The sequence below is a fragment of the Podarcis vaucheri genome (assembly GCF_965113315.1).
Source record: "Podarcis vaucheri genome assembly, chromosome: 10".
Classification (NCBI taxonomy): Eukaryota; Metazoa; Chordata; class Lepidosauria; order Squamata; family Lacertidae; genus Podarcis; species Podarcis vaucheri.
Window position 1 is genome coordinate 72141269 of NC_138748.1, and position 12727 is coordinate 72153995.

The 12727-nt window shown below is 44.2% G+C and overlaps 3 protein-coding genes across 3 annotated transcripts in view; 2 read left to right on the forward strand and 1 right to left on the reverse strand.

The window, feature by feature from the left end:
* The window catches only part of LOC309541245 (uncharacterized protein), a 328128-nt gene that overhangs the window by 207353 nt on the left and 108048 nt on the right, over window positions 1–12727 (reverse strand). The gene's annotated exons all lie outside the window — the stretch shown is intronic.
* LOC309542342 (uncharacterized protein) overlaps window positions 1–12727 on the forward strand; it is a gene marked incomplete at its 3' end in the record, with an annotated part of 60519 nt that overhangs the window by 33204 nt on the left and 14588 nt on the right. The window contains exon 4 of the mRNA XM_082241073.1: window positions 1344–3019. The remainder of the gene's footprint in view (window positions 1–1343; window positions 3020–12727) is intronic.
* LOC309542447 (uncharacterized protein) overlaps window positions 1–12727 on the forward strand; it is a gene marked incomplete at its 5' end in the record, with an annotated part of 89528 nt that overhangs the window by 10583 nt on the left and 66218 nt on the right. The gene's annotated exons all lie outside the window — the stretch shown is intronic.

The window sequence follows — 12727 nt, forward strand, 5'->3', positions numbered from 1 at the left end:
TTATGATCTAAGATGTAAAGTACCTTTTGATAGAGAAGAGGTGAGGGTTTATCTAGATTGCTCGTGGTCAGTGAGGATTGTGGCTGGGCGATATATTGTCATACTGGTGTTTAAGTTAAAACTGGGTGCGGGAATACACAGCCACCCAGACCGTCAGACTAAGTCCGCGGGTCCCTACGGAGGAAAATGAGTTCAGCCGGACTCGGGAGCAAGCAGTGGAAGATCCGAGTTTATTGCGCAACAGGTTCAAAGTGAGATTGAACCCCGAGAATGGGGCGACATAGACTTTTAAAAGTTCCCTCCGTGTCCCAGAATACAGTGCACGAAACGTCATGAATACATTATGGGAAGGTCGGGTTTCGCGAGTTACATCATGAATATATTTCACACGTCATGAATATATTAAGGAAAGGTGGGATTACATTAATTAACATTTGAGATGAAGGAGGGGGGAATATGCAGAGCGAGAAATATACATAGATAAACATTTATTGAGTACCGGTGGTGGCAATACAATGGGCCAGAGATATGCATCGTCTGCCACTTAATACTGCCCGGAGGAAGGGTTTGGCGAAACGATCTGACAGGATTAAGAAGTTCCTGTGTACGTGACCTGCCGTTTCGGGGATTATGGAAGTAGGGGTAGCATCATGGAGTCCAAGGGGAACTGAGTTGAATGACACCAAGAGTGAAGAAATCGGAGTTACGGTTGATTTTATATCAATTTCCAAAGATTTCAATGCTTTCCAGCCCATTCCGTACTATAGATCAAAAGCGGAAACAGAATGGATACATAGTAACAAGAATGGATACATTGTAGCAAGATTTTGAGAGTTTCACGAGGTCCCTGGTTTCGGATCCATTGTTCTCGCAGTGGGGGGCCGTCAGCAGCTTGTCAGGAGTGAAATGAGGCGTGCAGTAGCTCCCTGAGCTAGCTTCTGCAGGACGAATGCATGGCTGTGATTGGCTAAAGCGCGGCCATAGGAATAAGCGGGGATACAGCAACACACGGTCTACTCGTTCTAAGTATGGAGCGCGAATAGGCATAGCAAGAGATAGGGAGATATATATATGAGCTTATTTCGCTCATGGAAGGAAGGGGAAAGGAGCGTTTCACTGAGGCCTGGGAAAAGTGTGGTGCTTATGCAACGGTGAGGGGGCTGAGGGTGAGTGTACAGTGGGCACCCTCGAGGTCATCACCTCGGATGTTCCAAGGGAAGGGGGGGAAAGGAGGCACCCCCCCCTCCTCCGTTCCGTATCACTGGTTTCTAGACCACATCATGATAACCTTTCAAAAACAATTGATATGGCAACACACCAAGAATCACAGTGTGTGTTTCCAGGATGCTCATTTGCCTGGAAGCTGCTGGCAGAAGCCCTGAATATGCTGAGTTCCTGACTTCCCTCCCAGACGACAGGAAGCAAAAGACACACCTCCATTGCTCTGCGTCCTTCCAGCCTCCTTCCTCCCTTGCTCCCTTCTGCCGGTTTGTGTGCCTGACTTAGATATCCTGTGTGCTGTATTTGTTTACTGCTGAAACTGCTGTACTCAAGCATGAAAAAGTGGTGCATCTGTGTGTGACTGGTTTTTGCACCAAACTCTCTCACCCCCACCACGTGTGATCTCCAAACACTGCTTCTTCACTAGAACCTCTCCCTGTCTCCTACACATTCGGAAGAAAACTTAAAATACTGTAATTTAATGGGAGATTTTCCCCCAAGCCTTATTGCAAGAGAGGGAAGGAGGGGCTGCAGGTACCAGGGAAGTCTCCTGATGGGTCCCATCTTCACTCATGAACCCCATGGTGCAACCCCAGAGCTCCTGCTTATTCTGGGGTTTGGGGAAGATAGTACTTTTCCATAGTCCCAGAAGTTATTAATCTTCCAGCCAGAGGACCAGTGTGCATATTATTATCATACTTATTTTACTGATGTTGCTGCTGTTGCTGTCATGGACTGGCTAGGAGAAAAGAGGGGGGAGGCACCGGCTGGGGAACCCCCAAGGGAAGGAGGTTCGGATCCCGGGTCTTGTATGCCCCCTAAGTCTATCAAAACTCCTAGGTCTGTTCAATAAAAGGCTAATTTGGTGTTATGGGGGGGGACCCAGGTGCGAGGCTGCTCAGCCACCCAGCTCATCAGGCAGAGCCCGTGGGTCCCTGTGGAATAAAGGAAGGAGTCCAGCCACCAACCAGAGCAAATAGCTGTAGATCAAAGTTTATTGCGCAACAGGTTGAAAGACAAATTGAACCCCAAGGATGGGGTGACAAGGACTTTTTAAAGTTTCCATCTTATCCCAGCATGCAGTTCGTGGAGCATCATCACTACATCATCGCTACATCAGGAGGTGAAAAAACCTGTCTGAGGATGTACAAATTCCAGCGCGCTTTAGTTCTGGGCTGCTTCACTCCTTGCATGAATTTTACCTGGGTGTCGGGGCTGTGTGTGCAAAAGCCAAAGCCCCATATCCCCCCGTAACACAGGAGTCACAGAGTCCAAGCCGCTGCTCAACGTACACCAGTACCTAAAACACGGACGGATCTAATCTCGTGGCGTGGGGTGGGGGAGGGAGGGATTTTGCAATGTAAACATTTTGGGGTGCGAGACCCCACTTTGCGAGTGGATTGCCGGGATCAGCCCCTCCCCCGCTCTCTTGATCCCCAGAAGAAAGAAGGGAGGGGGAAAACCTTCCTCTCCCCACCCCCATTCCTCCCCTCCCCTCCCGGCACATCCTTCTCTCACCCCGCCCCCACAACCCCAAATCCCGCCCCCATACGTTGCGCCTCCTCCTCCTCTTCCTCGCCATCCGACTTCTGTTCCGGGAGGGGGGAGGGGGAAAGAGCCCCCTCCCAAATCGCCTGCTTCTCCCGCAAGTTGAGCTTCTGCGCCGGATTGGGGCTCTGCGCCGCAGCTCTAGGGGGGCGCGCTTTCAGAAAGGGAAGGAGGGGCGGCAGGTAAATCCCCACCCACCCACGTGGATGTTGCAGGAAAGGAAAGGAGAATCGGGAGCGAGGACAAAGAGGTAAAGGGGTCTCGGAGGGAGGCGAGAGAAGGATCCAGAGACCCCCTTGAGCTCCCCAAAGCGCCTGTCGTGCATCTGGATCCCTGCATGCGTTCTGCGAAGGGGGTTTTCCTTGGGCCCTTAGGAAGCCCACCCAGGGGATCCCAACGAAGCCCCCTCGCCCCATTTCCCCGCGCAGGCATCCCTGGGGCCCTGTGCGCTCCGCGCGGAGAGAGGTGGGCCATGAAAGGGTTAACGGACACGAAAGACGCCTAGATAGAGACCCCCCTATCCCTCACCACCTCATCTTGGGGGCCCCTCCGCATGGAGAGATGGGTCGCGCATGGCGAGGGGTGAGCCGCGCCACGGGGCCTCTGGGTGCAGGGGAGACTCCGGGAGAGAGGGAGGGGGCCAAGGGTGGGGGGACCCGGGGGGAGGAGGGAGGGGAGCATCCCCGGGGCAAGGAAGCGCAGCATTGGCGAGGTTGGGGGGAGGAGACCAGTCTGTAGGGAGACGTCTCCATCGTGCGCCAACGAGGAATCTCCGAAGGGGCCGGCTTGGCTTCTCCCTCCCACCCAAGAATCGACCCCCCCCTTCAAGGCAACCAGAGAGGGATCCCTGGAAAGTGGGGGCTCCAGTCTCCCCACCCCTTCCTTCCTGCAAGCTCCATCCTCTTCCCTCCCGTAAGCTCCTGCCCTGTCCAGACACAGCGATTCTGCCCAGTCCAATGGCTGTTCACCCTGGGGAGGAGAGAAAAGAGGAAGAGGAAGAGGGGAGGGGAGAGGCCTTCTCAGAAGTGGCTCTTTGTTTCCCCAGTCACACCCAGGAAGCAGCCAGAAACCTTTTCCTCTTTCTCACGCTTCCATCTTTGTCTTTTCCACTGCCTGGTTCATTGAGGATGAGGATAATGTACACCTGTCATCAGAAACAGGGGTGCAGAGTCCATGGAATGGCTCTCAAGATTGATACAGAAGTTGCACCTCAAAAGCATTTCTGTTCCTCTTACTTTCTGTAGGCAATGTCAGAGTGACTGACAAGCTGAGATTCTTCCCAGTCAAAGGACCCATTTTCATGATAGACAGAAGCCCCTCTTTGTTTCCGCAATCCCACCCAGGAAGCAGCCAGAAACTTTTTCCTCTCTCTCAGGCTTTTATCTTCAAGTGTCTTTTCCACTGCCTGGTTCATTGAGGATGAGGAAAATGTACACCTGTCATCAGAAAGAGGGGTGCAGAACCTATTTAATTGATCTCAGGATTCCTATAGAAGGTGCACCTCAAAAGCATTTCTGTTCCTCTTATGTTTTGTAGGCAATGTCAGAGTGACTCACAAGCTGAGATTCTTCCCAGTCAAAGGACCCATTTTCATGATAGACAGTGCTTGTGGCTGGAGGCTCTACAGACAGGGTGTGCCTATGGAGGCCAAAGACTGCCAGTATTAGCACAGGTGAGGTGTGTGACCTTCCCAAATTTACAGACTGTATGTGAATGAGAGTGTGTGGGTGGGATTATTGTTTACGGCAACCCTGTGATTTTCTCCACCCAAAACATTTCGTGACCTGATATTGCACTACGAATTCCAAGATAACTACCAAAAAATCACAAGATAATACAACTGATTGTAGTATTTATACCCTGTCCATCTCTTTGGGTTTCCAGTACACATAAAAGACAGTAAAACATCAAACATTTAAAACCTCCTAATACAGTTCTCCCTTCAACTATCTTCTAAATGTCAGGTAGTTGTTCATTTCCTTGACCTCTGAAGGGAGGGTACCAGCAGAAGACCCTCAGAGGAGAACCTCAGTGTTCAGAGTGAAGGATGGGGGTGGAGACACTCCTTCAGGTCTACAGGACCGAGGCTGTTTAGGGCTCTAGGTTGCAGAACTTGCTTCTTCATAACAATCTCCTAGACTGACATATAGTTAGGAGAGTAGGAAAAAACGCTCAGATCAGGAATAAATTCATATCTCAAGAAATAACACAACTTCAGGTTGTTAATGAATCAGTACTACATATTCAAGGATGAAGTTTCCACTAAGTAGAGTTATCCATTTGCCTTGAATATCCAGCTTTTCAGTGCCAGATTAGGATAGTCCTGTGTCAGAAGACGGTGCAAGAGATCAGGCAGCACATCATTATTATAAGGAACAATGGGAAGGAGGTTACCCATTTGCCATCTGCTGCCTTCTGCTTCTCCTGCTCTCTGCATGCAATGCAAGGCATGTAGACAGAGGTCCATCTCCAAGAACAGGAGCTGCCCTGAGCACCCATTCAGCTGACCCCAAGCACCAAGCCTTGCCACTCGTTCTCTGACTGACCCATACCACAGTCCCTGGAAAAGATGTAGACCTGGGTCTCATATAATGGTCCACATGGACTTCCTGAGGCCATTGGGACTGTGCAGGTCATTCATGAAGATCTAGAGGTGGAAACAGGGGTGGATGGAGGATTATGATGCCGAGGATGGGAAATGTCCAAAGGAACGATGAACCAGAGACAGAGAGGGCCTTTTCATGGAGAGAGGGTAGCTGCATTTCCTGTGAGAAAACAATTGATGTGAAAAGGCTGTTTTCCAAGATCATGCTGCTCTATCAATGATGATTGAGGATAATGAAAGGTTGCTGATGCATTACTATCATTTGACATCATTGCATCTTCATTTCCTAAAAATTTGGAAGCTGGGTAGGATGCAGGGGAAATATAGGGCATGTTGAAATATGAGGTGGCGCTAATTGCATCTGATATGTTCTCTTTTCCTTTCTTCTCTTCCTTGAAACCCAAACAGGATTTCCTTTCCTCCCATGCTGATGCATTACTATCATTTGATGACATTGCATCTTCATTTCATAAAAACTGGGAACATGGGTAGGAGGCAGGGGAATATAGGAGATGCTGAAATAAGAAAAGCTGCTAATGGTGTTTGATGTGCTCTCTTTCCCTTTGTTCTCTTCCTTGAAACCCAAACAGGATTTCCTTTCCTCCCACACTGAGGAGGGTCATGGAGAAGAGAGACAGACTTCCAGGGGAAAGGGCACCTTTGGTTTCATTAGATATAGACATTGAAATGTGTGAAATGTGGAACATGTTTCATTGAATGAGCACACATAGCTCACATCAACAAACCCCAAAAGTGGCGAAACCATTTAAAGGTATGGAGTGTGGAAAGACTTTCACTGATAAAACACATCAGCCGACTCACATGGGCAAGAAAGGATTCAAATGCAAGGAGTGTGGGAAGAACTTCAGTCAGAGTGGACACCTCAATATACATCAACGGACTCACACAGGGAGAAAAGCATTTAAATGTCTGGATTGTGGAAAGAGCTTCAGTCGGAGTGATGTACTTAGCACTCATCAATGGACTCACACAGGGGAGAAACCACATAAATGTATGGAGTGTGGAAAGAGCTTCAGTCAGAGTGGACACTTAAATTTACATCAGCAGACTCACACAGGGGAGAAACCATTTAAATGCATGGAGTGCGGAAGGGAATTCAGTTGGAGTGGAAGCCTAAATATGCATCAACTGACTCACACAGGGGAGAAACCTTTTAAATGTATAGAGTGTGGAATGAGCTTCCGTTTCAATGGAAACCTTAGAAGACATCAACAGACTCACACAGGGGAGAAACCATGTAAATGTATGGAGTGTGGAAAGACCTTTTGTGATAATGGAACCCTTAGAAGACATCAAGAGACTCACACAGGAGAGAAAACATTTAAATGCATGGAGTGCGGAAAGAGCTTCAGTTTAAATGCAATCCTTATACGACATCAACGGACTCACACAGGGGAGAAACCATATGAATGTATGGAGTGTGGAAAGAGCTTTCGTGATAATAGAAACCTTAGAACACATCAACGGACTCACACAGGGGAGAAACCATATGAATGCATGGAGTGCGGAAAGAGATTTAGTGATAAAAATTGATTTAGCCACATCCTCCATCACAAAACTTACTGAACAAGTGACACAACATTCACAAGCAATCGGAAATCTTAAAGATACAGCATCTGAAAATCGGAAACTGGCCGAAGCTGCCAATTTGAAAGCTGACCAAGCAAATCAAAAAATTGAGGAAATAAAAGGGGAAGTAAGGCCACTACATAAACACATTAGTGACCAGCAAGCCTACCTGTCTATGGTCGAATTGAGAAATCGGGAAAATAATCTGAGACTCCGCCTCATCCCAGAGCTTGAGAAAGAAGATTTGATTGGCTATTTGACAGTGGAGTTTTCCAAGTTCTGGGGTATAAAAGTTGACCAAGACTTTAAAATAACAACTGCATTTAGATTGGGAAGAGTAACAAGGAAGGACAGACCCAGGGACTGTTTGATCATTCTGAGATCTAAACAGGAGAGAGACAAAATATTGGACCTTCATTTCAAGAAATTGATTGAGATCCAAGATAAGAGAGTGGAAATTTACAAGGATATACCAAAACAACTTTTAGACCTCAGAGCTGTATACACGGACCTAGCAAGACTATTGAGAGGCAACGGGATACCTTACAGGTGGGAGTTCCCTCAAGGTTTATCTTTTACCTACAAAGGAAAGAAAATTAAAATTAAAACAAAAGAAGATAGCCAGAAGTTCCTGCAAGACCACGGAGAGGACCTACAGAAGGGAATAGCGGTTCCTTGGCCACAACCACAGCTTGGAGTAGAACCATTACCTTCTGCCTCGGGTACGGAAGAAAAAGAAGACACCCCATAAAGAGTAACAACAGATTGATTCAGGATGTCTCTGCAGCTATACAGCTGGAATATTAATGGCGCAAATTCCCCGGAGAAAAGGAGAAGGATCTTTCATATTTTGAAAAAGGAACATCTGGATATAATTTGTCTGCAGGAAACACATGTGACAAGACTCCAAAGGAAAGTGTTAATTAATAAAAGATTGGGCCAAGAATTTATTTCATCAGACAGAGTTAAGAAAAGAGGCGTGGTGATTTATGCAAAGGAGAACTTGTCACCGAAATTTCTATTTAAAGATGAATATGGACGAATCCTGGCAATCGAAATACAAACTCAAGGAGAAAAAGTTTTGATATTAGGAATTTACGCACCAAATGAGGGGAAATCAGAATTCTACAAGAAGTTGCATGAGACATTGCTGGACTATCTGGATTATTCTAACATCATTATGATGGGAGACATGAATGGGGTGGTTTCTACTTTAATGGATAAGTCTCAAAACCAAAATCTGACTAAGGACGGCAGACTACCTAAAACCTTTTTTGAACTGACTGACAATATGGATTTGATTGATACATGGAGGACAAGAAACCCTCTAGGTAAAGAGGGAACTTTCTTCTCTGAAGCTCACCTGTCATGGACAAGAATCAACCAGATTTGGGTAACTAGAGGGCTGGCACCTAAGACTGTTAGAGTGGAAATCTGCCCAAAGACCTGCTCCGACCATAACGCCCTGAAAATGGAATTAAGATTTACTCCAACCGGCTCCTTCAGATGGAAAATGAATGACAACCTGTTAAGAGATCAAGAGATTGTAAAGAAGGCCCAAAAAGCTTTAAAAGATTATTTTGAAATTAACTTGAACACCTCGGTGGAAAAGAGAATAATCTGGGACGCAAGTAAAGCTGTAATGAGAGGGTTTCTGATACAACAGAACACGATTAAGAAAAAACTCTGGAATGGAAAAAAGGATAAGATATTACAGAAGATAAAAGATGGAGAGAAAAAATTGAGATTAAACCCAAAATCAAAAGAGACTTTGAGAGAAATTAAATTCCACCAATCACAATATACGAAATTGATAAACCAAGAAGTGGAATGGAAAATTAAACAAATGAAACAAAGATCTTTTGAATCAGCGAACAAATGTGGAAAACTGCTAGCATGGCAGTTGAAGAAAAGACAAAAATTGAACTATGTTACCAATCTAGAAGTTGAAGGGAAAAACATTCAGAAACCAGGCGAAATTAGAAAGTTTTTCCAGAAATATTTTAAAAAACTGTACACGCAAGGGCCCGAGGAAGTGTTCGAGATGGATCAATTTTTGAAAGTCAACGGCCTACCAGAACTTTCTCAGGAAAAGAGATCAATCTTGAATCATAAAATAACACAACAGGAAATTGAGGATGCCATTCAGAACATGCAGTTGGGCAAATCTCCAGGCCCTGATGGACTTACCTCCAAGTACTATAAGACATTAAAAGACTATTTGATACAACCATTAATGGAGGTTTGCAACCAGATTATGGATGGAGGGAGGGCGCCGGAAACGTGGAAAGAAACTTTCATCACATTGATACCTAAAGTGGAAACTGAAAAGACTCAGCTTAAGAACTAGCGTCCCATCTCACTCCTAAATGTGGATTACAAAATATTTGCAGACATTTTGGCAAGCAGACTTAAAAAAGTACTGAATGAGGTATTTCACAAGGACCAGGCAGGCTATCTCCCAGGTAGACACTTGTTTGACAACACCAGGAACATTATTGATATTCTGGAACTTTTGCAAACTAATATTAACATTAAAGCAGTGTTAATTTTTATTGATGCGGAGAAGGCCTTTGATAATATTTCCTGGAAGTTTATGAAGAAAAATTTGGAAGGGATGGGAGTGGGACGGGGGGTTGAAAATGGTTTAGAGGCAATTTATTCAGAACAGAAAGCTAAGTTGATAGTGAACAATGTGGTGACAGAAGAGTTCCAAATTGAAAAAGGGACACGGCAGGGGTGCCCTCTCTCCCCCCTATTATTTATTTCAGTCCTGGAGGTGCTTTTGAATATGATCAGGAAGGACCGGCAGGTACAAGGGGTACAGGTCGGAGCGAAACAATATAAACTGAAAGCTTTCGCAGATGACCTGGTTTTGACGTTACAGGAGCCAGAATCTAGTACAAAAAGAGTTTTAGAATTGATCCAGGAGTTTGGTCGGGTGGCTGGTTTCAAGTTGAATAAACAAAAAACTAAGGTATTGGGGAAAAACTTGACATCTTTAGAAACAGAAGATTTTCAGAGGGAAACAGAGTTAAATGTGGTTAAAAAAGTGAAATACCTGGGGGTTAACTTGTCTTCCAAGAATTTGAATTTATTTAAAGATAATTATGAAAAATGTTGGTCTGAAGTTAAAAAAGATCTAGAAATTTGGTCAAGACTGAAACTTTCCTTGTTGGGCCGAATAGCAGCTATAAAAATGAATGTTTTGCCAAAAATGCTGTTTTTGTTCCAAACCTTACAGATCGTGGACAGAGTGGAATGCTTTGGAAAGTGGCAGAAGGATATTTCAAAGTTTGTTTGGCAGGGCAAAAAGCCCCGAATAAAGTTTAAAATACTAACTGATGCAAAAGAAAGAGGGGGGTTTGCCCTGCCAGACTTAAGGTTATATTATGAAGCTGCAGCCTTCTGCTGGATGAAAGACTGGGTTTTGTTAAAGAACACTGATGTCCTAGATCTGGAAGGGTTCAATAACTCGTTGGGGTGGCATGCGTATTTGTGGTACGACAAGGTGAAAACACACAAAATGTTCAAAAACCATATTGTCAGAAAAGCAATATTTATAGTCTGGACAAAATATAAAGACTTACTAGAAAGTAAGACACCGAGGTGGCTATCACCAGTGGAGGCCAAGGCTCGGAAAAAACCCAATATGGAGGCCGGCTGGCCGACATACGGGGAGATAACAGAAAAAATTGGTGACACTTGGAAGTTACAGAGTTATGAAAGACTAAAGGATAAGGTGCAAGATTGGTTTCACTATGCCCAAATTCAGGAGATGTTTAAGATGGACAAAAAAGCAGGCTTCCAGGGGGAAAAATCGAAACTAGAGACAGAATTGTTAGAACCAAAGACTAAGCTATTGTCAAGAATGTATAATTTGCTGCTTAAATGGAATACTCAGGATGAGACAGTCAAATCAGCCATGATAAAATGGGCACAAGACATTGGGTACAACATTATGTTTGAAGACTGGGAAAAGTTATGGACCACCGGTATGAAATTTACGGCATGTAATGCCTTGAAAGAAAATATTATGAAAATGATATACAGGTGGTACATGACCCCAGTCAAGCTGGCAAAAATATATCATTTGACTGATAATAGATGTTGGAAATGTAAGGAGGCTGAAGGGACATTCTTTCACCTATGGTGGACGTGCCCTAAAGTGAAGGCCTTCTGGGAAATGATTTATAACGAGTTAAAAAAGGTGTTTAAATACACCTTTCCCAAGAAACCAGAGGCCTTCCTTTTGGGCATAGTCGGCCAAAAGGTGTTAAAGAAAGATAGAATATTTTTTATGTATGCAACTACAGCAGCAAGAATCCTTATTGCAAAACACTGGAAGACTCAAGATTTGCCCACACTGGAAGAGTGGCAAACGCAGCTGATGGACTACATGGAATTGGCCGAGATGACTGCCAGGATCCGAGATTTGGGAGAAGAAGCAATGGAAGAGGATTGGAAAAAGTTTAAGGACTATTTGCAAAAGTTTTACAAATTATATGAATTATAAGAACTCGCACGACTTGGAGAAAATAGCTCCAGCAATGAGAGTGGAGGACATTGAAACTTAACAATAAATTATGGAAAGGACCAATGTTTAAATGGTTAAAAATGTTATTATATTGGCTTATTAAAGTAAATCGATAATAAGTAATTTAAACTAAAAGGTAAGATTTAAAGTAAAAAAGAAACGCATGAAACAAGGATATAATTTGCTGGTGTTTTTATTGTAAACAATGCACTGTGGGGAGATGTGGGGAAGTCCGATGATAGACTGAAATGAGTTTCGAAATGGTCAATTCTTCTCTATTCTTTCTTTTCTCTTTTTATAATTGATGTTTTTTCTGTGTAAATGATTGAAGATCTCTATCTGTAAAAAACGCAATAAAAATAATTTTTAAAAAAAGAGATTTAGTGATAATGGAAAACTTAGAAGACATCAACAGACTCACACAGGGGAGAAACCATTTAAATGTATGAAGTGTGGAAAGACCTTTCGTGATAATGGAACCCTTAGAGGACATCAAGAGACTCACGCAGGGGAGAAATCATTTAAATGTTTAGAGTGTGGAAAGAGCTTCAGTCAGAATGGAGACCTTAGAAAACATCAACGGACTCACACAGGGGAGAAACCTTATAAATGTATGCATTGTGGAAAGAGCTTCAGTAACAGTGGAGACCTTAGAAAACATCAACGGACTCACACAGGGGAGAAACCATATGAATGTATGGAGTGTGGAAAGTGCTTCAGTGTGAATGGAAACCTTAGAACACATCAACGGACTCACACCGGGGAGAAACCATTTAAATGTATGGAGTGTGGAAAGTGCTTCAGTGAGAATGGAAGCCTTAGAACACATCAACGCACTCACACCGGGGAGAAACCATTTAAATGTACGGAGTGTGGAAAGAGCTTCATTCAGAGTGGACACCTAAATATGCATCAACTGACTCACACAGGGGAAAAACCATTTAAATGCATTGAGTGCGGAAAGAGATATAGTGATAATGGAAAACTTAGAAGACATCAAAAGACTCACACGGGAGAAACCATATAAATGTATAGAGTGTGGAAAGAGCTTCATTCAGAATGGAGTCCTTAGAACACATCAACGCACCCACACAGGGGAGAAACCATATAAATGTATGCACTGTGGAAAGAGCTTCAGTAAGAGTGGAACCTTCAATATACATCAACGGACTCACACAGGGGAGAAACCATATGAATGATTTGTTCTCAGGAGCTAAGTTTTGTGC